The sequence below is a fragment of the Capra hircus genome, chromosome 5, assembly GCF_001704415.2.
Source record: "Capra hircus breed San Clemente chromosome 5, ASM170441v1, whole genome shotgun sequence".
Taxonomy (NCBI): Eukaryota; Metazoa; Chordata; class Mammalia; order Artiodactyla; family Bovidae; genus Capra; species Capra hircus.
The window spans coordinates 100,989,913-101,016,796 of NC_030812.1; the positions used below are offsets into that span (position 1 = coordinate 100,989,913).

The window sequence follows — 26,884 nt, forward strand, 5'->3', positions numbered from 1 at the left end:
GCGACTGATGCTGAAGCTGAAGTTCCAATAGTTTGACCACCTGATGTGAGGAGCCAACTCATTGGAATAGACCCTGACGCTGGGAAAGATTGAGATGAGACCAGGAGGAGAGGGGGGGGGCAACAGAGGGAGATGGTTGGGTGGATGGCATCACACTCAATGGATATAAATTTGAGCAAACTCCAGAAGATAGAGAAAGACAGGGAAGCCTTGGGTGCTGCAGTCCACAGGGTTGAGAGTTGGGTACGACTTAGTGACTGAACAACAATGTATATTTTAAATATCGGTAAGATCCCTTCATTCTTGGAGTTGTTAAATTTGTGTTCTCTTAGTTTTTCTTGATAGAATTTTTTGCTAGAGGATTATCAGTTTCATTAGCTTTTCAAAAAGAATTACCAGTTGACTTTGCTGATTTTCTTTATTGTTTATGTTTCCTATTTCATTGATTTCTATTAGTTTTTGTTCTTCTCGTTTGGTTTTGATTTGCTGTATTTTTATAGATTCTTGAGGTGGAATCTTAGATCATTTGCTCTCAGTTTTCTTTTTTTTTTCTAATGTAAGCCTCAAGGAAGCATAAAGGCTGTAAAATTTCCTCTAAACACCATTTCAGTTGCTTCATACTGATTTTGAAACTACATAATTTCTTTTGTATTTTATCATCATGAAATGTTCTTTTCTCTCTGAATATATTCTTTATCCTATAGGCTTACTTTATATAATATTAATATAGATAATGCAGCTTTCTCTGATCAGTGTTTGCATGGTATATCTTTGTGACCCTATGTTTCTGTGTTTATATAGTGTATGATTTTGTCTTACTTTATCTAGTCTGATCATCTTGCTTTTAGTTGGATTGTTTAAATAATTTAAATTAATGTAATTATTTATATACTTGTGTTTAAGTTTACTAGCTTGCTGTTTGTTTTATGCTTTTTTGTTCCTATTTTAATCTTTAATTGAGGCATTTTAATACTCTATTTTATGTACTCCTGTTGGTTTATTGCTATATCTCTTTTTGGCAGAGCTCATCATAAATGTTGAAAATATTTCTCTTTAATCACATTTTTCTTTAGATATCATGTCACTTAATATATAATTAAGACTTATTATAGTATAATTCTATTTCACTGTTCTTGTTATTATGTTACTGTTGTCATATATTCTACTTATAAATATTACTATGATTTTAATACAAAATTGTTATTTTTGTCTTAAATATTGTAGTATTTTAAAATGAGAAGAAGTTTTAAAAATATTTACTTGCAGAATTATCATTTAACACAGTTCTTATAGCTTTGGGTAGATCCAAGCTTTAATTTATTATTACTTTCCTTTAACTTTTAGACCTTTAGATAACATTTTTGTGTAGTGATAGTCTGATAGCCTCATATTGTATCATCTGTTATTCATCTGAAAACACTTTAATTTTTTTTTCAGGTTTGAAATGTTATTTTCAAAAGGTATCTGAATTCTGTGTTAATATTTGCCCCCCACCGAGTACTCTAAAGATGTTTTTGCATAATTATCTGGTTTGCATTACTTCAAACAAGAAGCCAGTAATACTTAACATTGTTCCCCTATATATAGTGTGTCAAAATTTCCTGGCTGCTGTTAAGAGTTACTTTTGGTTATGAATGGATTTCAGCAATATATTATCAAGTGCCTTAGGTTGTTTTATTTAGTTTATCCTTGTTTGAGGTTTGTTTAGCCTCTTGGATCAGTGGGTTTATAGCTTCATTAAATTTGGAAAAATTTCATCTATCATTAAAAAAATTTTTTTTTCTACTTATCCCTTATTCTGAATCTCCAAATAACATATTTTACATGGTTTGATATTATCCTTCATGATACTAATTTCTACTCATATTTTTCTCTCTCTAATTCAATGTGGGTGGTCAATTGCTATGTGTTGAATTTCCAATTCTTTTATTCTGCAATGTCTTGTCTCTTGTTAAGTTAATCCAGACAATTTTTCATTCCAGATATTGTATTTTACTTTAGAAGCTCCATTTGCTTATTTTTTCTCTACTTTGTTTTTATGCCTCAGTAGGTATATTTATATTAGAGGTTTAAAGACCTTATCAGCCAATTAAATCATCTCTGTAATTTCTGAATTTGCTTTTAATGATTGCTCATTTAAAATTTTTTATGCGTTATATTTTTCTTCTTTGGAAGTCTAGTTTTTTGACTGGATTCAGGCATTACTAGGTAGTCTTTTACCAGAAAGAACTCTAGCAATAAATAATCAGAATATACTCAGAAACAAGGGAATTTAAAAAATTAAATAATTGATTCCCTTTTATTCTTTTCAAAATATGTTCCTTGGATGACTAATGATACATTGTCATTTTGGTTTCCCTCCTAAGCCTCAAAACTTTTTATGATCTCACCTTACTTGCCACAAACCCCACCTATATACCTACCCTTCACTTCTATAGCAGTTGCTTCCCTTTTTGACAAACCCATCTTTAAATCAACAAACATTTGTATATTTAAGATCATGTTTACTTGTGTGAAGCAGGAGAGATGACAAAATCCAGGGTTAGGTGATAGGAGGAGCAGAGGGTGATGAAATATGCTAAAAACTGATTCAACTAATATTTTCCCCAAATATTTATGTGTCTTATCAGTATTGAGGCTTACACAACTTCAGTTCAGCCGCTCAGTCATGTCCGACTCTTTGCAACCCCACGGAGGGCAGCATGCCAGGCTTTCCTGTCCATCACCAACTCCCAGAGTTTACTCATGGCCAATGAGTTGGTGATGCCATCCAACCATCTCATCCTCTGTCATCCCCTTCTCCTCCCACCTTCAATCTTTCCCAGCATCAGGGTCTTTTCCAATGAGTCAGTTCTTCACATCATGTGGCCAAAGTATGGGAGTTTCAGCTTCAGCATCAGTCCTTCCAGTGAACACCCAGGACTGATCTCCTTTAGGATGGACTGGTTGGATCTCCTTGCAGTCCAAGGGACTCTCAAGAGTCTTCTCCAACACCACAGTTCAAAAGCATCAATTCTTTGGTGCTCAGCTTTCTTTCTAGTCCAACTCTCACATCCATACATGACTATTTGATAAACCATGCTGCTACTGCTAAGTCACTTCAGTTGTGTCTGACTCTGTGTGATCCCAGAGACAGCAGCTCACCAGGCCCTCCGTCCCTGGGATTCTCCAGGCAAGAACATTGGAGTGGGTTGCCATTTCCTTCTCTAATGCATAAAAGTGAAAAGTGAAAGGGAAGTCGCTCAGTCGTGTCCAACTCTTAGCGACCTCATAGACTGCAGCCTACCAGGCTCCTCCATCCATGGGCTTTTCCAGGCAAGAGTACTGGAGTGGGTTGCCACTGCCTTTGTCAGCAAAGTAATGTCTCTGCTTTTTAATATGCTGTCTAGATTGGTCATAGCTTTTCTTCCAAGGAGCAAACATCTTTTAGTTCCATGGCTGTAGTCATCATCTACAGTGATTTTGGAGCCCCCCAAAACAAAGTCTGTCACTGTTTTCATTGTTTTCCCATCTATTTGCCATGAAGTGATGGGACTGAATGCCATGATCTTTGTTTTATCCAACTGGGAGCTCTCCAAATAATGGCTTGCTTATTCTCTACTTTCATCTTCTACCTTTTTTTTTTTTTTAAATGTCAGTTTCTTTTACAATTATAAAATGTTTAATACATTAAACCTGCATGAAGGAAAATTAAAAAGACACAAATAATTGGAAAATCATTCTGTATTAATAGATTGAAAGAATTAATATTGCTAAAATGTCTACACTGCTCAAAGTAATCTATAGACTTGATGCAATCCCTATAAAAATCTCAATACCATTCTTTATATAAATAGAGAAAAGCCTTAAAATATGAGTGTGTCATTTAGTTTTCATGCATTTATGATTTTTTCCTGTTTTCTTTTCATTCTTGATTTCTAGCTACCATTGTGGTCAGCAAAGACACTTGGAATTATTTTGATATTCTTAAATTTTCTGAGACTTGTTTGTGATCTAGTATGTCCTGGAGAATATTTCATGTGTCACTGAGAAGAATGTCTATTTTTCTATACATTGGGTAAAAATGTACTCCATGGGTCAGTGTATTGGGTCAATGGGCACTATGTGTCTGGTAACGCCATTTAGCCTATAGTGTTGCTCAGTTCTGTTGTTTTCTTATTGATTTTCTGTCTGAATGATCCATCCATTATAAACAGTGGGATATTTTTGTATTGCTTTTATTTCTCCCTAAGATCTGTCAATGTTGGCTTTGTTTATTTACATTTTTTGATGTTGGGGCATATATTGAATATATATGTAATAACATGGGTTATTGATTCTTGTAGAACTATTTAATCATTATGTCTCCTGTGATGGTTTTGGCTTAACTTCTCTTTGGCCTGACTTTGCTTTCTTTTGATTACTATTTGCCTGGAATCTCTGTCTCTACCTCTTCACTTTCATCCTATGTGTGTCATGAACTCTAAAGTATGTAGTTGGGTCTTGTTTTTTAATCTCCTCAGGCCACTCACCATTTTTCGTTTGGAAGGTTTAATACATTTACATTTAAAATCATTATTGAAAGGTCAGAACTTTTTGTTACTACTTTGTTCATTGTTTTCTGTCTGTTTTGTAGTTCTCTTGTTCTCTTCCGTTGCTTTCTTTGTGAAGTGACTTTTCATAGTGCTATGCTCTGACTCTTTTCTCCTTATCTTGTTATCCTCTATACTTTTACTTGTGGTTACCTGGGAACTTGCATCAAGCAATTGATAGCTATAATAGTCGATAACTGAAGTTAAATACAATTAAGGTAACAAATTAAATTTGATAGCTAATGGAAACTCTGTATTTTACTATCTCCGCAATACTTTATATCATTGATGTCAGATTTTATTTCTTTACATATTCTTTTTCCGGGCTTCCCTGGTGGCTCAGAGGTTAAAGCGTCTGACTCCAATGCAGTTCTGACTCTGGGTTCGATCCCTAGGTTGGAAAGATCCCCTGGAGAAGGAAATGGCAACCCACTCCAGTATTCTTGCCTGGAGAATCTCATGGACAGAGGAGCCTGGTAGGCGACAGTCCACGGGTTCGCAGAGTCGGACATGACTGAGTGACTTCACTTTCACTTTTCATTCTTTTTCCACCAGCAAATTTCTGTGATTATAGTTATTATTGCTGTTTGAATTTTGATTTATAAAACATGGTTAAAATCACGTGCTGAGATTACAATATATCAGTATTCTGTACTTCTCTTCATATTTATCTTTACTAATAAGAGGCAAGACGAGTGGTGATGAAACCCCTCAGTTTTTGCTTTTTGAAAATTAAAAAAAAATCTCTCTTCATTTTTAAAGGACAGTTTGCTAGATAAAGAGTTGATTATTGGCAGATTTTTTTCACTAAATGCTTTGTATACGTTACCCTGCTCTCTCTGGTCAGCAAGGTTTCTGCTGAGAAATCTGCTTTATGACAGAAACTCCCTTATATGTAACAAGTCATTTTTCTTTTAATGCTTTCAAAATTATCTTTGTGTTTGAATTTTGATAATTTAATTATAGCAAGTCTTGGTTCTACCTATCTATGAACTTTTGAGCTTCATAAATCAAGTTGTCCTTTTTGTCTCTGAGCTTACTTAACAGAACAGACTCATCTTTTTCTTCATTTAGGTCATCTAAGAAATTCTTAGAATATTTTGTCATCAAAGATTATCAGAAAAATAAAATTTGTTACTTTAAAAGTAGATTAGTTATTATGTCAGTATTTCTTCTCTTGAGCCATTATCCGTCTACAGGTTGGCATGCATTAATGGCTCCAGCCTATACAATTTTCTGTATGCCAAGCCACTTGAGGAGTGGCTCGTGGGGGAAAAATCTGATTAGACTAGTAGCAGAAAGTCTCAGAAAAGCTTTCTAACTTTGTCTAAAGGACAGATCTCTAAACTCTCATAGCCATTTTGCTCTGGTTTGGTTCTGTTCTTCATGTCTCTATACTCAAGTTTGAGTGCCACACATTACGCATTATCTTCTTGGGCTCTGTAGATCCCAGGCTCCTAAATGAGAAACTTCTCCAACCAAAATAAAATCTATGTTCCTGATATTCAGCCATTACAGATGATCTGTCTTGGTCCCTGTAGTTTCCTGGACCTTAGATAAGGAATTCACATTTCTAACCAACCTCAAAGTATATCTTGCTGGGATCCAGTCATTCCAAATTGACCCTGCTTCTGGGTTTCTCTTTAGAAACTTGGTCATGAAAATGCAACTCTGACACTAACTGTTAAATTCTCAGTTTGTGCTCAACTCCTGGAAAGTTTTCACACCATTGCCTGTGACATATTGTTTTCAATTTGCAAGCAAGGAAAATGAACGCTCACTGTGTTTATCATTATTTTTAATCTTAGGATCTGTGCGTCTGTTTGGAGGGGATAGACCCTGCTCAGGGAGTGTAGAAGTACATTCTGGAAAAGAATGGATCCCAGTGTCTGATGGGAATTTCACACTCCCCACTGCCCAGGTCATCTGTGCAGAGCTGGGATGCGGCAAGGCTGTGTCTGTCCTGAAACACATGCCCTTCAGAGAGTCTGATGGCCAGGTCTGGGCTGAAGAGTTCAGATGTGAAGGGGAGGAGCCTGAGCTCTGGGTCTGCCCCAGAGTGCCCTGTCCAGGGGGCATGTGTCACCACAGTGGAGCTGTTCAGGTTGCCTGTTCAGGTGAGATGTAGATCAGGACTAACCTCCCTGTACTCTCTGTTGGGGGTAAGAAAATCATGAGATTTTGCTGAAATTCTGTCTTCTTCTAGCAGCGTACTCGGAATTGCGGCTCATGACAAATGGCTCCTCTCAGTGTGAGGGGCAGGTGGAGATGAACATTTCTGGACGATGGAGAGCGCTGTGTGCCTCCCACTGGACTCTGGCCAATGCCAATGTTGTCTGTCGACAGCTTGGCTGTGGAGTTGCCATCTCCACCCCCAGAGGACCACACTTGGTGGGCAGAGATGACCAGATCTCAGCAGTCCGATTTCACTGTTTGGGGACTGAGTCTTTCCTGTGGAGTTGCCCTGTGACTGCCCTGGGTAGTTCTGACTGTTCCCATGGCAACATGGCCTCTGTGACCTGCTCAGGTGAGAGAAAGGGAAGGGCTGTTGGTACACAGGATGCTCTTGGAGTGATATGTCTCCAAGAGCAGAGAGTGATGGAAAACTGACTTCAAAAGTTAGATATTTCATGATGAAATACGGGTTTTGTCATTATTCATTCATGTTTCAGATCAGGGCAAGAAGCATAAAGGAGAATACATATTTTAAGTAAACATAGCTATTTAAGTATAATCATAGTGAACAATGTATATGCAAAAAGGGTATACCTCAGTCAGGAATTTTCTTCCATTGAACCATGTGAGAATTTCTATACCCGTCAGATTCCTTTACCTGATAACCTCAGTGTGTATTTCTTAAGACATTCATTCAAATTCAGGAAATTTCAATTTCACATAACATTATTAACTATTCTGAAATACACCTGAACTTGAAATTGTTTTGTTTTGAAGTTATAGTAGAAAGGTTTAACTACAAATTCAGTATTTTTAATAAATCAGAATTATTCAGATTTTCTATTCATCCATATGTCATTTCAAATGGAACTATTCAAAGAAATTTTCTACTTCAGCTAATTGTGTAAAAGTCTTGGCAAAGAGGGAGTGATGTCAGCATCATGGTGGCTTGCTTCCTTCCTATTTGCTTCTTTTTTTAACAACTAATTAACCGTACATCCATGATTAAAAGTCCCTCTGTGAAGGTTGTTGGATCCCATAACTAATATCAAAGAACCAGGTTAAATTAAAAATGAGTAAAAAAGGAAGAATATATCCTATGTGATTTATGTGTCTACACTAACATAAAAATATCTAGGAGAGGAGAGGGAGAGGGTGGGAAAAAATGTATTTAAATGAACAATTTCTAACTCGGGGAGAGGCTTGAAAATTCAAGCTGATAAAACTAATAGGTCACCTTATAACCCTTATGTAAAAGACCTTTTCTCAGAAACATTATAGTTAAACTGTAAAAAATCAATAAAAGTAGCAGAAAAAAATATTGAATAAAGGGGAATAAATAAATGATTATTTAGTGTGCTGTTTAAAATTTGAAACTGCTGGTCAGATGCAGGACCAGCATTTTCACGTTGCTTAGGGTTGCAGATTGATGACTTAGATATAGTTCATCCATGTAGACAGACTGTCTTCACTAGTGACCAATGAAGCATAAATCAGACATAAGTGGTACTTCTTTATACTAGCAAAATCTAGGGGGAAATCCCATTTATTATAGTATGAAAACTATTAAATATGTAGGAAGAAACTTAAAATATCTAAAGGGCTTGCATTGAAAGTCACAGAACATCTAAAAAAATAAAGACATATACCATGTTCATGGATTAGAAAACTTAATCGGCTGTCAATTCTCTTCACTTAATATACAAACTAAATCTCATCCTAATAAAAAGCCAAGCAATATTTTTGTAGAACTTTACAAGCAAATTCTAAACATTTCTTTAAATGTGAAAGAAGTGGAATGGACAAAACAATTTTGAAAAAGAAGGGCCAAAAGAAGTATGCTAACTTCAAGTTTCCTACTACATATCCACAGCAACATGTCTATGGAATAAGAATAGCTAAATAGATCAACAGAGTACAATAAAGTTCAGTAACAGACCCAAATCCATGTATGTGCTGAAATTCTACAAAAGCATAGAGATATTTCAAAGGGGAAAATACATTCTCTTCAAAAAATGATCTGCTAATTGAATATCTGCATGGGAGGGGGGAGAAATGAACTGCGATCCTTATTTCACATCATAAGCGCCATTCCCCCCATCCTCACCCTGAAGAAAAACCCCAGTCCATCAGGGTAGCTCAAATAAATGGTTATTCCCATATAAAATTTAATTATAAAACTGGTAGAAGAAAATATAAGAAAAATTATGATTGTGGAGTAAGCAAACATTTTCTAAGTCAGATAAGACATTAACCATTAAAAAATGAGATGTGATTTTCATTAAAATTAAAACTTTTTGCTTTTTGAAAAAAAATATTAAGAAAATGAAAAGGCATTCAACTGATAGGGAGAAATTAACTGCAATACATATATCTAACAAAGGATTTGTAACAAGAATAAGTGAAAAAATTATAATAGAAAAATAAGAAAAGAACTATCCAGTTTAAGCATGGGCAAAATATTAAGAAAGACACTTTCCCAAAGATGATATACAAATGGCCAATAAGTAAATGAAATGATACCAAATATCATTAATTAGTAGAAAAAATTCAAATTAAAGTATGAGATATAAATTCAGAAATTAGACCGGCTACAATTAAGGAGACTGACAATTCCAAGTTTGGAGAAGGTTATTGATCCATTAGAACCTTTATACGTTGCTGATTAGCAACTCTATGTCACCCAAAATTTCTGTTACCCAAGAGAGATGAAAAGATGTCCACAAAAAATTTAGGCTGAAAAATCAGACATGTTTATTTGAAAGAGTAAAACAGTATAAGCCACTCTAATTTTCTTTAATGAGAGAAAGCAAAACTTTCTTTGGCATGTTCATACAATGTAAGACTTTAACAATAGAAAGAAAAAGCTACTCATAAATCCAACTACACAGAAAATCTCAAAGCATGCTAAGTGAAAAAAACCATCTAAAAGGTATTACATACTGTATGATTTTAATAAATTCTCAGAAAACACAACTAATCTATTTATGATAAAAGACAGATCAGTATTTGCCTGGGTCTGGATTTGTGGGGCTTTTATTGGTTGCAAGAGGCATATAGGAACTTTGTGAATAATGCTATATATTCTGAATTTTAACTGTGGTAATTGTTATGCTGGCACATGCAACTGTCAAAACTTATGAAAACATACTCAAAATATGTGTATTTTTATGCATGAAAATTATATCTCACTACGGAAGGTTTTTGGAGAAGGAAATGGCAACCCACTCCAGTATTCTTGCCTGGGAAATCCCATGGATAGAGGAGACTGATGAGCTACAGGCCTGGAGGCTGCAAAAGGGTCAGACATGACTTAGCTACTAAACAAACAACTGAAGATTTTACTATTTGTCTTTTGTTTTTAGCTTAATTCTACTTTAATAAAAAAACATATTTTTAATTATTTTACCCTTTGAAAATTTTTTGGATTTCACTTTTTGTATAATATATGATCAGCCTTGGAAAATGACCTGTAAGTGCTTGAAATAAGGTGCATTCTCTAGTTGTGAGAGGTATGTTCGTTAAATCACCCCACTCAAATGTTCTAAATATTTAGTGACTGGCTTTGCTTGTTTTGCTCTATAGTTACTGAGACTGAAGAAAGGTTTTTCTGGTTACTGTTGCCTGGTAACAAAGTACTTCAAAATCTAGTCACTTATGGCAACCATTTTATTTTGCATAAATATCACCATATATTTTTCCTTCAGCCCCAACTGTATTTCCTCACTTCCTTTCAATCCTCATTGACAGCATTGCCCAAGCCCATCAGGCTTCTGCTAATAGCCTCCTCCACCCCTTCTAGCTTCTGCCTGTTGCTTTGTTCCAAAAGCAATGTCACATGTTTTAGGTGTCTTCCCAAATTTGGGCCATTATGGATGAAGATGCTACGCATGTGCATATACAAATTTATACTGTTTGTATAGTGGCCTCATTTGTATGTGGCTTCATTCCTTGGTACATATGCATATATAAATTTGCATATACAAATATATGCATATAAAATGCATATACTTTTCTTCTGAAAACAAACACTTCGTTTGTCTTCAGTAAATAGTTAGCAGTATGGTAATTATGTGTTTGGTGACTATTGCTACATAACCAAATTTCCTACAAAACTTAGCATCTTAAAACCCCTTTTTACTTTTGCTCATGGTTTCCTGGAGTTTGGGAAGGAATTTGGGAAGTGCTCCGATTTGTATTGTCTTGGAGTCTTATCAGGTTGCAGCCCAGTATCAGCTGGGGCTGACATCATCTGAGGACACTGGGCTGGGGACCCAGGATGGTTCATGAGGAAAGCCTGGCAGCTGGGAGGTCAGCTGGGTTGAACTGAGCGACCAGACCTGCATATGACAGTCTCCACAGGACGAGAGTCTCAACAGGGCAGACTTGCCCTAAAGCAAAGGTCCTCAGTGATTTCACACGAGGCTGCAAGAGTTTTCAGACCTTGTGCTGAGGGTCAAGCAACTTTACCTTAACTCCCTTTTATCACTACAGAGTCGGGCATGACTGGGGCGGCTTGGCATGCATGCATGCATTGGAGAAGGCAATGGCAACCCATTCCAGTATTCTTGACTGGAGAATCCCAGGGAACAGAGAAGCCTGGTGGGCTGCCGTCTATGGGGTCGCACAGAGTCGGACACGACGGAAGCGACTTAGCAGCAGCAGCACTACTTACTAGGAATTCACAAAGTTCAGCAGAACTTTAAGGGAAGCACAGACCTCACTTCTCAGTGAATGTAACAGCAAAGATTATGTGCTGCCATTCAGTCGCTCAGTTCAGTTCAGTTCAGTCGCTCAGTCGTGTCCGACTCTTTGCGACCCCATGCATCGCAGCACGCCAGGCCTCCCTGTCCATCACCAACTCTCAGACTTCACTCAGATTCACGTCCATTGAGTCAGTGATGCCTTCCAGCCATCTCAACCTCTGTCGTCCCCTTCTCCTCCTGCCCCCAATCCCTCCCAGCATCAGACTCTTTTCCAATGAGTCAACTCTTCTCATGAGGTGGCCAAAGTACTGGAGTTTCAGCTTTAGCATCATTCCTTCCAAAGAACACCCAGGGCTGATCTCCTTCAGAATGGACTGGTTGGATCTCCTTGGAGTCCAAGGGACTCTCAAGAGTCTTCTCAAACACCACAGTTCAAAAGCATCAATTCTTCGGTACTCAGCCTTCCTCACAGTCCAACTCTCACATCCATACATGACTACTGGAAGTTGTGTCCAATTCTATTTGATTCCCTGGAATGCAGCACGCCAGGCTTCCCTATCCTTCACTATCTCCCGGAGTTTGCTTCAACTCATGTCCCTCTGATCATTGCTATTTCTGCAGGAAACCAGACCCAGGTGCTGCCCCAGTGCAGCTACTCCCTCCCTGAACCAACAGGCTCTGCAGCCTCAGGGGAGAGCGCCCCCTACTGCTCAGGTGAGGGTCCTACTAGACAGAAGGCGCTTAACCGCCGCCCCCACCCCGCCCACCCCCCCGGGTCACCGCCCGGGTCACCGCCCGGGTCACCGCCCCATTGTCCGATTTCTCTCTCCTCAGACAGCAGACGGCTTCGCCTGGTGGACGGGGGCGGTCACTGCGCCGGGAGAGTGGAGATTCTTGACCAGGACTCCTGGGGCACCATCTGTGATGACAGCTGGGACCTGGACGATGCCCGCGTGGTGTGCAGGCAGCTGGGCTGTGGAGAAGCCCTCAATGCCACGAGGTCTGCTCACTTCGGGGCAGGATCAGGACCCATCTGGCTGGACGACCTGAACTGCACAGGAAAGGAGTCCCACGTGTGGAGGTGCCCTTCCCGGGGCTGGGGGCGGCACGACTGCAGACACAAGCAGGACGCGGGGGTCATCTGCTCAGGTCTGCGCTGCACACTGTCCACAGGCTGGGGGAGGGGTGGGGCCCTGGAGGACACGGGTCTGAGCCCTGAGGGAGAGATGCTGAAAGGACCAGAGAAGAAGTCTTCTTCCCATGGAGCCTGTGTTTCCAGCATACGTGAAGACGAGGTGCTTTCACTTCCTCCTGCAGCAGCTGAGATTCTGGTCCTTTCTTCTCAGCAGTGTTTCCTGGCAGAGCCGTTTCTCACGGTTTCCACATGAAAGCAGGGCTCTCTCTTCAGTTTCCTGTGGTATACAGTCTGGAGAGCCTGTTGACGTTGTAATGAAAGCACAGATTTACTCTGTTCAGTTCTGTACCCTAGGAGTCTGACAAGGGTCTCTGTAGACCAACAATCCAGTGTCCACAGGGCTGCGTTCTTCCTGGAGGCCCTGGGGAGGACTCTTTTCCCAGCCTTCTCTGGTCCCTATGTGGCCTCATTCCTTGGCTTGGAGCCCATCTTCTTCGGACAACATTCCCTCCCTTGACCATTCTTCAGGGTCTCGTATTCCTCTAACCACACTCAGGAAGAGTATTCCATTTTAGGGATAATCAGATTGGGTTTATATGATTAATTCATAATCTTGCAGGTTAGTCTCACCATCCCAAGCTCCTAAGTTTCTTGTCTTAATAATGTCTGTAAAATGCCTTTTGAAATATAAGGCAACATTCACCGGATTGAAACACTGGAACATAGACATTTGTGGGTTCACTGTTCTGCCTGTTTCTCCACTACCCACATCCCTTTCACATGCTCTTCTACAGGTTTTTTCAGGAAACAAGGCTCAGGGCCCTTCCCTGCAGGTGCCTATGTTGGCCTTTCTCTCTGTTCGTATTCACTACATCATTGCGGTAGAAATAGAAAGACAGACATTAATGGACAAAGTCAAGTAAAAGGGAGACAGATTTTAGTCTTGTCACCTAGTGGGTATCTCCTCAGCTGGGTCAGGGTGAGTGTTCACGATTTCTGGGAAAGAGGAAAACCCAGAGCACTGAGTGGAATGCTCACTGTGTCCTGTTTCCTCCCTTTCAATCTCAGAGTTCCTGGCCCTCAGGATGGTGAGTGAGGACCAGCAGTGTGCTGGGTGGCTGGAAGTTTTCTACAACGGGACCTGGGGCAGTGTCTGCCGCAACCCCATGGAATATATCACCGTGTCCCTGATCTGCAGACAGCTTGGCTGTGGGGACAGTGGAAGTCTCAACCCTTCTGTTGCTCTTAGAGAAGGTTCTAGACCCCAGTGGGTGGATGGAATCCAGTGTCGGAAAACTGACACCTCTCTCTGGCAGTGTCCTTCTGACCCTTGGAATTACACTTCCTGCTCTCCCAAGGAGGAAGCCTATATCTCATGTGAAGGTGACTTACTGTCTGTTTCTGTGTGTCTGTCCCAACCCTGTAGGATGTCAGTAGTGAGATTTTATATTTTAAAATGTCTAAGTGATGAGTTTAAGTTGGATATACAAAATGACGTTAGGATGGAGCTAATTTAATCCATGTTTCAACGTTGTTATTTAGAGTTTAATTTGGATATATCACATAACATTATATTAGTTTCAGGTGTAAAATGTAATACTTATATATTTCTGTATACTGGTAAATGATCACCACAATAAGTCTAGTAATATCCATCACCATATATCATTACAATTTTTTGATTATGAGGAACATTTGTCTTACCAACTTTCAAGTATACAATACAGAATTCATTGTAGTCACCATGCTGTACATCACATCTTCATGGCATTCACTTTAGAGCTGCAAGTTTGGACCTTTTGACTACCTCCACTTGTTTTGCCCACATCAATCCACCTCTGGCAACCAACGAACTGTTCTCTGCATCTCTGAACCCCTCCCCTTTTTTTGTATTTGATTTAAGATTCCACATATAAATTAGATCACAGGGTATTTATTTCACTTAGCATAATGCCCTCAAGGTTCATCCATGTTGCTACACATAGCAGGATTTTCTTCTTTTTGTTGGCTGTAGATATCACATTTTCCTCACCCATTTATCCTTCAGTGAAAACTTATGTTGTTTGGCTATTGTAAATAATGCTGCAATGAACATTTGGTGGCACATAGTCTTTTCAAGTTGGTATTTTGTTTCTTTCAGATAAATACCCAGAAGTGAAACTGATGAACCATATGACAGTTTTATTTTTAATTTTTGGAGAACCTCAATACTGTTCCCCATAGGGGCTGCATCAACTTACATTCCCCTCTCCCCGCCCCCACCCAACTGTGCCCAAGGTTTGCCTTCTCTCTGCATTTTCACCAGCTCCTCTTATTTCTTGTCTTTTGGATAAAAATCATTCTAACAGATGTGAGATATTACCCCGTTATAGTCTGATTTGCATTTTTCTGATGACATAACATTGTGCGCCTTTTCATGTACCTGTTGGCCTGCTTTATGTCTTCTTTGAAAAAAAAATGTCTATTCATGTCCTCTGTCCATTTTTTAATCAGATTGTTTGTCGGTTTGCTTTTGCTATTGAGATGTATGAATTCTTTAAGTATTTTGAATGTTAACCCTTGTCAGAAATGTAATTTGTAAATATTTTCTCCAACTCCATAAATTACCTTTTCATTTTGTTGACCTTTTCCCTTTGTTGTGCAGAAGATTTTTAGTTTTCTATAGATTCAAAGCTTATTTTTGCTCTTGTTGCTTTTGCTTTTGGCATCAAACCCAAAATATCCTCATGATGACTGATGTCAGGACCTTTTCATCCTAATTTTTCTTCTAGGATTTTTTAAAATAATTTTTAAAATTTATTTATTTTTGGCTGTGCTGGGTCTTTGTTGCTGCATGGGCTTTTCTCTAGTTGAAGTGAGCAGGGGCTACTCTTCATTGCATTGCACAGGCTTCTTATTGAAGTGGCTTCTTTTGTTGAGGAGAACAGGCTGGAGGGCACTGAGCTTCAGTAGTTGTGGTACGTGGGCTCAGTAGTTGCCGTTCCCAGGCTGTAAAGCACAGGCTCGACAGTTGTGGCCAATGGGCTGAGTTGCCCTGTGGCATGTGGGATCTTCCTGGATCAAGGAGCACACTTGGGTCTTCTGCATTGGTGGGTGGATTCTTTACCACAGCCACAAGGGAAGCCCCTCTTCTAGGATTTTTATGGCTTCAGGACTTATTATCAAGTCTTTAATCCATTTTGAGTTAATTTTTGTGAATGGGGTAAGAGTTTTCCAGTTTCATTCTTCTGTGTGTAACTGTCCAGCTTTCCCAACACCATTTTTGAAGAGACAGGCCTTTTCCGATGGTATAACCTCTACTTTTTTGGTCATAAATTTATTGACCATATATATTTGGGGTTACTTCTGGGATCTCTATTCTGTTTCAGTGATTTCTGTGTCCATTTTTATACCAATACCATACTGTTTGATTAACACAGCTTTGTAATACAGTTTGAAATCAGGAAGCATGACACTTCTATCACTCTTTCTCAAGATTTCTTTGGCTATGCAGGGTCTTTTGTGGTTCCACACAAATTTTAGAATCGTTTGTTCCATATCTGTGAAAATTTTCATTGAAATTTGGATAAGGATGGTAGTGGATCTGTAGGTTGCTTAGGTTGCTTTGTGTAGTATGAGCATTTTAACAATATCAGGTCTTCCAATCCATGAGCACAGAATATCTTTCCATTTATTTGTGCCTTTAATATCTTTCACAATGTCTTAAAGTTTTCAATGGTGTCTCAGTTTTGACTCTTCCTTTCAGATTTGGATGTTCTTATTTTCTTTTGCTTGCTTGATGATTCTGACTAGAACTACCAAAACTATGTTGAATAAAAGTGATGAGAATAGGCATTTTTGCCTTGTGTTTGATCTCAGAAGAAAAGCTTTCAGCTTTTTACAGTTGAGTAGGATGCTTGCTGAGGGTTTGTCATATGATATTTATTGTGTTGAGGTGTAATCCTTTTATACCTACTTTGTAAAGATCTTTAGTATCATAAACGGCTGCTGAATTTTGTCAAATATGTGTTCTGCATCTGTTGAAAGGATATGATTTTTTGCCTTTATCTTATTTGGTGTATCACACTGATTAATTTGTGAATATTGAGCCATCCTTGCATCCTTGGAACAAATCTCTGTTGATCTTGGTGTTGTTATTATTGTTGTTGTTTAGCCGCTAAGTTGTGTCTGATACTTTGCGATCCAATGGACTATAGCTTGCTAGGCTCCTCTGTCTTAGATTTCTCAGGCAACAATACTGGAGTGGGTTGTCCAGTATTCTCTTCATGTATTGTTGAATTTGGTTTTCTAATATTTTGTTGAGGATTTTTGCATCTATATTTATTTGGGATATTAGCCAGTATTTTCTTTTCTTGTGGTGTCCTTGTCTGGTTTTGGTATCAGGATAATCTTGGCCTCATAAAATGGCTATGGAAGTGTTCCTTTCATCCTTTTTGGAAGAGTTTGAGAAGGCTCCACCACTTCATACCATTACACTAGGAATTGGAATTTCAAAAAAAAAAAAAAAGTTGGTGGGGTGACAAATAGTCAAACCATAGCACCTTACTTCCTTCAACATTTCTCTCTCTCTTATTCCCCACCTTCCACACACACCCCATTCAGGAATACCTTGAATGATATATTGGGCATTGCCTGAAATCTACAAATGAGAGAATGAGATAGATTAAACTAAATGAGATAGATATTTCAAAAGCAGAGATTTGTCCCTTTCCTTGCCTCTGTTTCTTCATCTCTTTGTCTTTTCATTCAAAGGCCAAAGTAGTATTAAACTATTGGACTTTTATATATGATTTTTTTTGACAATAAAGCACCATAAAATGGGTTGTGATTAAGTCTCTGACCCTGAAAGTGAGCAATCACCCCACAGAGGCTGTGCCATCATTTTTTCAGAGGTTCTCTGCATGAAGTGGGTAGAAAGTTTGGTAGGATGATGTGGAGAGAATACACAAGTTCTCATATTTTATGACAAGAACCATTTACATTTCCATTGTCTTGTGTTTTTTGAACTTATGTGTATTTCTTTCACTTACAATTCTTTTGTGTCTTTTTTTGGTTATTTTTGCTTCCTCTAAATACAAATCTTTCTTAGAAAATTTATTTGAGTCTACTGCAGACATTTCTGCCTTACTAGGTAGCTATTTTTTTTTCTGACTTTTTTCTATATATTCCCTTTTTTGAGAGTTTTCTCTCTACAGCAACCTTTTCTTGACCAATGCCATACTGAATAACACATAACTGCACCTTAGAATTCATTTAATAATTGTTCATTAAAAATTGCATAAGTGGGGCTTCCTGGGTGGTCCAGTGGTTAAAAATGCACCTGTCAATGCAGAGGACGTGAGTCTGATCTCCTGTCCAGGAAGTAGTAAAGAACCTGCCTGCCAGTGCAAAAGATATAAGAGATGCAGGTTTGATCCCTGGGTCTGGAAGATCCTCTGGAGGAGGGCATGGGAACTCACTCCGTATTCATGCCTGGAGAACCCCATGAACAGGTGAGCCTGGCGGGCTACAGTCCATTGGGTCACACAGGGTTGGACACGACTGAAGAAACAGCACACACATGCACACACCCCAGGAAGATTCCGTATGCCTGGAAAAGCTAAGCCTGTGCACCACAACTCGAGAAAGCCCACGTGCAGCACCAAGACCCAGTACAGCCAAAATTAAATTTAAGAAAAACTTTTTAAAAATTGCATGAGTGGAAATTTGAATATAAATTAATTCTGTGCTTATGCACTAATTATTTTTTAATATGCACCATTTATTATCAGAAAACATTGCCATTAATTTATATTTGCTTTACTATTTTGCTGATTACCATGAATTTAAAGAAATTCTATTTCACTGAATTTTATTCATCTACTTATTCATTCAATAAATATTTATCAAGCCCCATCACGGTATTTAGAAAAGCTTCTCCATGCATTCTTGTTGAATGGTGAATGTGCAATCACCATCCTAATAGCAGAAACATGGGGTAAATAAGATATGCAAGGTCCTTCCCTGGAACTTTCATTCAGGGGTATATATGTGTGTGTATTTGTTGTGGAATATGGACATGATAAACAAGTAAATACTTAAAGGTATTCCAGATATCTTTAAGATATCTTCCATCATCATTTATATTTTTTCTCCAGAATGTTTAAAATTTTCATTTATTTATAGAAACTCTCTACAAATTAACACCACTTACTCCTTTTCTTAAATACTACTGAAAGTATTTACCCCATTTTTTGCATATGTCTTTAGGGTTGTGTATGTAGTGTGGTTATATGATCAAATATACTATGTTTTACTTTTATGAATTCTGCCTTTAATGCAGTGTTTCAGATGCCATTCTTCATCTCAAAATAGCTTTTAATCATTTTATTTTCTTCAAATAATTTTATAATTTGTGTAAAGAATATCTATAATCTTACTGAATCTGAATTTATTTTACTGTGTGTGATGTTTTAATATCATCAACAGATACAAATTACATTTTAAATACCTGATAATTTAGTTCCTCACCAAATACATACACATTATTTCATGATTTCATGGATATGACACCACAAGAACAGGCAAAAATAGACAATTTGTAAAATATATAAGGAAATCCCACAACTCAAGAGCAAAACAACAACAAGAAAAAAACCATAATAACCCAATTGAAAAATTAGTCAGAGGCTTGAATGGACATTTCTCCAAAGAAGATATAGAAATAGTCAACAGGTATAGGAAAATATGCTCAACATTATTAGTCATCAGGGAAATGTAAATCAAAGCCATAAGAGATATCATCTCCCACCTCTCAAAATGGCTATGATTAAAAAAAAAAAAAAGAAGTGTTGGCAAGGTTGTGGAGAAATTGAAAATCTTCTGAGTATTTATCCACATTAGATATGTAAATTTAACCTCAATAAAACTATGACCAAAAAATTTGCATGATTTATAGTGACATTTCTTCGTTCTTGGTATTGTTAACTTCATTTTCTCTTTGTTCTTGTTTAGTTTTGCTCAGTGCTTAGCGGTTCTCAAGAAGCCGGGTGTGAAAGGTTTTCCTCTGTTTCCTCTCTCATGCTTGCCTTGGGCTTCCCTGGTGGCTCAGCAGTAAAGAATCCGCTTGCAATACAGGAGACCACCTGCAAAGCAGGAGACACAGGTTCAGTCTCTGGGTTAAGAAGATCCCGTGGAGAACGAAACGGCAACCCTCTCCAATATTCTTGCCTAAAATCCCATGGACAGAGGAGCCTGGTGGGCCACAGTCCATGGAGTCGCAAGAGTAGGACTCGACTTAGGAACTAAACCACCATCACTACCACCAGCCTTACCTTCTTTTTAAAATTAATTTTTGTTCTTTTCTTTATTAATCCCAACTTCTGTATCCTTTAGGCTTTATTTTTTCTTCTCCTAGTTTCTGAAATAGAAGCTTACATGTTTTTTTTTTTTTCATTTTTAGCCTTTCTTCTTTTCTAAATCTAAGGTATAAATTTCCCTTAAGCACTACTTTAGTTGCATTAGAAGAATTTAGTTATATCATATCTTTGCTATCACTATTTCACAATATTTTCTAATGTTTAAATTTATTCCCAGACCCAGGTACTGTTTCGGAAGGGTGTTGCTTAATTTCTCCAAATAAGGATGGCTAACCGTATTTTCTTATTAATTCCTAATTTAATTACACTGTGGTCAGAGTAAATACTCTGTATAAATTCAATTATCTGAAGGTTTTTGTCCTACCATATGGTCATTTTTGATAAATGTTCCTAGTGCATTTACAATAATGTGAGTTCTTTCATTATTGGGTGCATTGCTCTTTATATGTTATTTAGCTGAATGTGTGGATTGTGGTGTTTTACGGCTACTATAGTCTTCCTTCTTTTTTGTATGCCTGGTCTGCATGGTATTGAAAATGATTTGTTAAAATTCCCCCAGGTTGATTGTTATTTTGTCTTTCTTCTTCTCATTCTGTCAAGTATTATTCTGTATTTCAAAGCTATGTTTCGATATCTTCCCTGGATTCTGATATCTGTAATATCTTTATTAAGGGCATACCACTATATAATCATGATATTATCCTCTTTAAGTAAATTAGCACATCCTCCCTTAAAGTCTCCTTTCTGTGACCTTGCTATAGCTACTGCAGCTTTCTTATAGTTAGTATTCACATGTGTGCGGCTTGCTAAGTTGTTTCAGTCATGTCCAACTCTTTGCTAAGGACTATAGCCAGCCAGGCTCCTCTGTCCATGGGATTCTCCAGGCAAGAATACTGGAGTGGGTTGCCATGCTCTCCTCCAGGAGATCTTTCTGACCTAGGGATTGAACCCACGTCTCTTATATCTCCTACATTGGCAGGGAGGTTCTTTACCACTAACACCACCTGGGAAGCCTAGCATTCACATAATGTACACATTTTTCCCCTTCATTTTACTTTTGACCTTTCTTTGCTCTCATATACAATGTGAGTATCTTGTAGGTAGCATTTACATGAATTTTGTTGGTTTATGTAGTTAGTAGAGGGGCTTTAATTTGAAGTATCTAATCCATTGTAATTAGATTGCAAATCCAATTACTGATATTGTTGGGTTAGTATCTAACATTTCCTTTTAATTGTCCTGTGTGCTTCATGTTTCTTTTTCTCTCCTTTTTTCTTCCTTTGGTATTAAACAAATTTATTCCAGATTTTCCTTTGATTTTCTGCAGCTTTACTAGATGTGGAGGTTTTCATAGACTTCCATCCATTTAAAACATTCTTAATTATTATATCTTGGTTTTTTTCTATTTATTTATTTATTTTTACTTTAAATATTGCATTGGTTTTGCCATACATCAACATGATCAAATATTACTTCTGCTGCACTGTCTCTGTTTCTCTTCTCCTTCTATTCCCCCTCTTTTTCCTTCTCCTCCTTCTCTTTTTCCTCCTCCTCTTCTCTCAACTCTAGGACTCCTTTAAGACACTAATTCTGTGTTCAGTTCAGTTCAGTTCAGTTCAGTCGCTCAGTCGTGTCCGACTCTTTGTGATCCCATGAATCGCAGCACACCAGGCCTCCCTGTCCATCACCAACTCCTGGAGTTCACTCAGTCTCACGTCCATTGAGTCAGTGATGCCATCCAGCCATCTCATCCTCTGTCGTCCCCTTCTCCTCCTGCCCCCAATCCCTCCCAGCATCAGAGTCTTTTCCAATGAGTCAACTCTTCTCATGAGGTGGCCAAAGTACTGGAGTTTCAGCTTTAGCATCATTCCTACCAAAGAACACCCAGGGCTGATCTCCTTCAGAATGGACTGGTTGGATCTCCTTGGAGTCCAAGGGACTCTCAAGAGTCTTCTCCAACACCACAGTTCAAAAGCATCAATTCTTCGGTACTCAGCCTTCTTCACAGTCCAACTCTCACATCCATATATTCTGTGTTCAGTTCTGTCTAAAATTCTTTTAAACCTATTCATTCAGTTCTTAATTCTAAATATTTTATTTTCAGTTGGCAACTGTTCCTTTGATTTTTTAAAATTTTATTTTTACTTTATTTTACTTTACAATACTTTGATTTATTATAGTTACAATTATTTGTTAACATTTTGCGTTTTTTACCTGTTGATTCTTTCCTTTCCCCTTTTCCCCTAAACACATTGTTCATAGTTAAAATCCTTATCTGCTAACTCCAGCATATCTAGCATATGTGTTTCTGCCTTCTGTTACCTTCCTTTTTTCAAGTTTTAAATTTGTCATGTCATCCATCTCTTTACATGCCATACCATTTTTAACTGAATGAGAGAAATGATGCATAAGAAAATAAGATATCCCAGATACATTTTCTAACACCTGAAAGGATTCATATTCTGTTTTTTTTTAAGCAAGTGGGAGAAAGGGGTTCAGACCACCCAGATGTCTAAACACTAGCTAGAATTGAGCTGTCACAGCTCTGGGTGGCAGTATTTGTAGCATTCAGTCTACCTCTGATTTCTCTGCCCCTGTGTTATGGGCTTTCAGAGTTTATAATTGAAAACCTGAATGTTTTGGTAGCTCAGCAGTCAGGAGGATGAGGGAATATCCACTCTGTTTTCAAGGTGTTTGACACAGTTCTTTGGCCTCCTGCCATTGACAGCGTGTTTACTGGGCAGTTATTTGAGGAGAAAATCTGCTATATGAGAGAGGCTCTCAAGTCTCCAATTTTGTCACTGTAGCACCAGGTAACCCCCAAATCATGCAGGCTTCTCTGTCCCACTTTGATCCATTAACCCAGGCAACAAATTGGGAAATTCCCATAGAGAAAGAGAAGCTTCAGATCCTTGGCTAACAAGGAAATGATCTCCACTCTTTAGAATTTTAGCATGTTTAGTTCATATTGTGTCCACAAATGTCTAATACCTTCATTTTTTATCTAACATTTTATAGCATTTAAAGTTATATCCAGCAGAGCATTGGCCTGCTGTGAACCCATCCATTGGAACCCCTCTTCATGGAAGTACAAAATTCTAGATTTTATTCGCCACTTCAGCATTCACCTAAAGTGCAACACCGAGTAGACATCATGTAACCTTTCTTTACATGGCTTTTTATGTATTAAAGAAGAACAACGCAGTGAGCCTGTCAATATCCTTTGTTCAAGTGCTTTCAGAGCAAGAATTTAACCTATTTCTGCTCTATGGTAAAGTTAGAAATGCATAATATTTTCCCCCTGGAGAACAAATAGCCCCCAACTTTGAATAATAGCGATTCCTGACACAAAGTGCAAGAAAAGATAATATTTACTTGAGAGAAGAAGCAGCATTCCAAGATTCCCAGTGGAATCTGGTCAATGTCAATCAATATCACCTGACAAACTTCTTATGCAAGGTTGCCCAATCCACTTAAAGAGATCCCATTTTCTTAAAACAAAGTATCCAGATCTGGAGTCTGAAGATTAGAACCATCAATGAAATATTCCGGGGCAAACCAAGGCATCTCAAGGTCCATTTGTTTTTCCATTCTGCATGATTGTACCAAGGAGAATGATTCTAACGATAGAGGATTCATGGCTACTACCTGAGGCTTCTGATAAGGCCAGTTCCTGACTCCATTTCCTTTCATCCAATCCCTTTAACTCTCAGGTCAAGGGCACCAACATGTGTGCGACTTATAAGGAATCCATCCAGCAGCCAGCCCATTCCTGTGACTCTGAACTCATTCAACTGCTCCGGGTAGACAGACTAACATTTCCTGTAAATCTTTCTCAGATGCTGTGCAGAACTCTACAAATCAAAGGTTAACATTCCAGTCTCACCCTACTCAGTAGCGTAATATTTCCTGTTTTTGCCCATTTTCAATGTTATTATTCTCTTGTCACTGCTGTAAGAAACCAGACTCGGGTGCTGCCCCAGTGCAGTGACTCCCTGTCAGAACCAGGGGACTCTGACGACTCAGAGGAGAGCGCCCCCTACTGCTCAGGTGAAGGTCCTCCAGGACAGAAGACCCTTATCCCCACTGTCAATGCCCCATTGTCCCATTTCTCTCTCCTCAGACAGCAGACAGCTCCGCCTGGTGGATGGAGGAGGTCCCTGCGCCGGGAGAGTGGAGATCCTTGACCAGGGCTCCTGGGGCACCATCTGTGATAACGGCTGGGACTTGGATGATGCCCGCGTGGTGTGCAGGCAGCTGGGCTGTGGAGACGCCCTCAATGCCACGGGGTCTGCTCACTTTGGGTCAGGATCAGGGCCCATCTGGCTGGACACACTGGACTGCAGAGGAAAGGAATCCCACGTGTGGAAGTGCCCTTCCCGGGGCTGGGGAGCACACAACTGCAGTCATGACAACGATGCCGGAGTCATCTGCTCAGGTATGGTCAGTGTATTGCCCTGTGATGGCAGAAGGAAAAGGTCCATGGAAGCTGGCGTCTGATCACTGGGGCAATAGGAGATAGATGGGGTAGAGAGGACTGAGACAGGCCCATCCTCCCTGAATGCACAAAGCTTCTGCGGGTGATGTGCTTCATTTATTTTCCTGCTGTAAGTCTCTGCTGTTTCTTCTCCAGTGATCTTACCTGACATAGTAGATTAAACTATTCCAATGAAAACTGATCTTCGTAATGAAGATGGAGATCAATCACATGAGACATTTTCAAATCACCACACAAATCCCTTTGCACAATTAGCCTATGGGAAGGGAGGGCTGGAATGAGGACACATTGTTGTGGATGGAGTTGTTTTTGTATGTACAGTGTGAGGCATTATTTGCACTAGGTTAGTAGGAGTGGAGGCACAGAGGATGTCAGGAAACAGATCAGACAGGAATTGATGGATTTGTGCCAAATTGCAAGCCTCTTTGGAAATTTCCCTGGTGGCTCAGAAGTTAAAGTGTCTGCCTCCAATGCGGGAGACCTGGGTTCGATCCTGGGTCTTGGAAGATCCCCTGGAGAAGGGAAATGACAACCCGACTCCCAGTATTCTTGCCTGGAGAATCTCATGGCCTGAGGAGCCCTGGTGGGCTGCAGTCCATGGGGTCACAAAGAGTCGGACACGACTGAGTGACTTTACTTACTTACTTACTTGGAAATTTTAGATGTAAATGTTCATAGGCCTTTGCAGGTAACACCAGAGAACTTTGGATGAAGTGCTCTGAGTCATGGTTCTCCTTCCGTTGTTACTATAAGAGATTCTCTGCCCATTTTTTTTTCTGTTAAGACATCTGTACAGGCCAAAACTTTGGAAGAACACTTAGCCATACACTGACAAGTCAAAAGTGGAAGCAATACAATTTCTGTGTTTTATGGTAAGAAATTATATAGTTTATACTTCATGACTTCAATGATTTAAGAGAATTGAATTTTGGGGTTTACTTGATATGAATAGGAGTAAGGGGGACAGATGTAGTTTTTGAAGAAAGTAGAAGAGAGTTATAGCAGCTGGGAGGGAGAGGGATTGTAATAGGAACTGAAAAAGGCACATGAGGGGTGTTCTGAGAGCAGCACTGATGGTCCAGGAGTGGTGTGGAGGATGCTGTGTGTGCCTAAGGATGCAGGATGTCTGTACAGCAAGAGACCAGAGAAGGATATATTTTTATTATATTTAATATCCTTATCCACTGACATCAGCCTTCTCTTCCACAAACTTTCTCGCAGTTTCCACGCACATCATCTTCCACATAAATTTTAAAATCAAATAGAAAACAAAAAAGAAGTCATAAGTTGTCTCAGAAGAGTCTATCCTTATGTATATAAGACTATTGATTACTCAGTGTATATTCGAGCATTTAACATGTATCAGGGTACCATAAAACAGCATATAACAAATATTTCTTTCGTGTTCTGCCTAATCTGTAATCTTATGGGGTTAATATAGCAACTAAACAGTGTTGACTGAAAATGCTTTAATTAGAACGTGTTGCCTATGAGCGAACTCCCAACCAGACCAGACTAGGTGTTCTAACCTGTGTCTCTCTGGGGAGATGAAAGTGATAAATAAAAAGAGGCAAGCAGACCATCTTCTCTCTTACCATTCACTCTTGTAAAAGTGGTCAAGCTGATCCTTCAAGTCTTTAATTTCTTTTAGGTCTTTTCTGTGTTTTTTTTTTTTTTTTCTGTTTTCTGTAGTAGATTTTTGTTTTTTTACAATATTCTTTCTGAACCTTCAAAGTTCACATATTTGTATAATCAGAATCCTTTACCAGAAAGAATTTCACCATGTACATAATTTATCATGAGCATACTTTGAAACCAGACAAGTGTGTTAAAGAAAGTGTTTTATGTTGTGGGTTTCTTTTTTATTTGGATTACCTTCCTCTACCCAAAGTGTGGTCCCTGAAGTTCAAACCATGATCATGAGTTTTTCCTTTGGTCTCTCTCTCATTTTCATACCCCATCCACTCCCCATTTAACCTACCACACACCCTACCTCACTCCACTCCTACAGAAGGTCTTCCCTTTCAGAATTTCCTTTCACACCATTTGCGGTTCTTAAGATTGTTTTCTCTTGTTGGCAGTGGGAGAAATGGGAAAGGTGGCAGGGTGAAGTGGTTGATGGGAGGAGCACAGGGGATAAAATGTGTCAAAAATTTGTTGGACAAATATTTCCCCCAAGTATTCTATCTTTCATCCATATTGAGGCTTTTGCAATTTGAAAATTTCTGAATTATGTATGGCTTATTTGCTCTCTGGGCTTCCCTCATAGCTCAGTTGGCAAAGAATCCACCTCCAGTGCAGGAGACCCCAGTTAGACCGGGAATTGGGAAAATCCACTGGAGAAGGGATAGGCTATCCACTTCCAGTATTCTCGGGCTTCCCTTGTAGCTCAGTTGGTAAAGAATCTGCCTGCCAATGCGGGATACCTGGGTTCAATCTCT

General features: G+C 38.8%; 1 pseudogene; it reads left to right on the forward strand.

Moving 5' to 3' along the window:
- Window positions 1-26,884, forward strand: part of LOC108636118 — a 72,830-nt pseudogene that overhangs the window by 45,304 nt on the left and 642 nt on the right.